The sequence below is a fragment of the Pinus tabuliformis genome, chromosome 2_1 (assembly GCF_031772625.1).
Source record: "Pinus tabuliformis cultivar Carrire ecotype Pingquan chromosome 2_1, CPIR1, whole genome shotgun sequence".
Classification (NCBI taxonomy): Eukaryota; Viridiplantae; Streptophyta; class Pinopsida; order Pinales; family Pinaceae; genus Pinus; species Pinus tabuliformis.
Window position 1 is genome coordinate 51,188,450 of NC_142299.1, and position 1,327 is coordinate 51,189,776.

Here is a 1,327-nt window from a genome sequence, read left to right on the forward strand (position 1 = left end):
CGATAGGACCATCTCTGGGAAACTAGATGTTCATCGCACAATTGACAATTGCACTAATTCAATAAATAAACACCAATGGGTTGAAATTTTTTATCCATCTAATTGCTCGAAGTTGTATGAATAGCAGATTGATGTACTCAAGAATTTTCAGTTTCTAAATGGACCCAAAATTTTAGAAAATATAATCAAAATTTTTAAAATATATTGAAATGTGAATTTTGTTTCGCAGATTGCCATCAAATCGCAAAACAATAAGTACTGAAATTTTATGAAAATTCGACATTATATTGGAGGACGAAAAGGGAGAGTTGCTGTAAAATCAGGCTTGTTATACGAGAATCAAAAGCATTATTTGTTATCTAACCCAAAAAGAATACAGCCAATTTAATTTGAAGGAAGAATCTACAAAATGTAAGAAGCAATAGCATTCCGACCTGCCGGATTCGAACCAGCGACCTAAGGATGACAATGAAGATTTAATATGGCAATTTAATTTGAAGGAAGAATCCGCAAAATGTAAAAAGAAATGACATTCCGACCTGCCGGATTCGAACCAGCGACCTAACGATGACAATGACGATTTAATATGCCAATTTAATTTGAACGAAGAATCTGCAAAATGTAAAAAGAAAGAACATTTCCGACCTGCCAGATTCGAGCCAGCGACCTAAGGATGACAATGAAGATTTAATATGCCAATTTAATTTGAACGAAGAATCTGCAAAATGTAAAAGGAAAATAATATTCCGACCTGCCGGATTCGAACCAGCGACCTAAGGATGACAACGAGGATTTGATATCCCACTACAGTCCTCCGCTCTACCAACTGAGCTAAGGTCGGCTCTTTTTTTTAGAAATGAAATAAATTATTTTTAATTTATAAAATCGACCAAACTGGGAAATCTGAAAGTCAAACCTGTACCTTTTCAGCGGTACGACAGTAGCAGCGTAATTTTCATAATCATTCAACTAATTTTCAAATGTTTAAAATTAGTAAGGGAGCTGCGGTTCAGCCGTGGGAGGTTACTGATCCAATTGATATTCCATCCACAAAAGGTGAAAAGTTTTAATAGAAGTTTGACAAGTTCGCCGATATTCAAGAATTTCGTTCAAATAACTATTCGGTGTTTCCCAGTGGAGTTTTATGGCATTATATACCCTAATCGTAACCTTCTGCGCTTTATGAAGTCCCTGCATCATTAGTCTGGTCTGCACTATTACTTTGTTATGGATCTGCTCTGTTTGTTCAAGGTTTTCCTTTTGGGGGTCTCCAAACTCTGGATGCATTGATGGATGTTGCACGGTTCACAGAATTTTTGAAAAACAT

General features: G+C 35.9%; 1 non-coding gene across 1 annotated transcript; it reads right to left on the bottom strand.

The window, feature by feature from the left end:
- Window positions 1–745: 745 nt before the first annotated feature.
- Window positions 746–841, bottom strand: TRNAY-GUA (transfer RNA tyrosine (anticodon GUA)). The gene is made up of 2 exons: window positions 805–841; window positions 746–781 (listed from the first exon to the last, which is right to left on the bottom strand). It is a non-coding gene; the product is annotated as a tRNA-Tyr (tRNA).
- Between the last annotated feature and the right edge of the window lie 486 nt (window positions 842–1,327).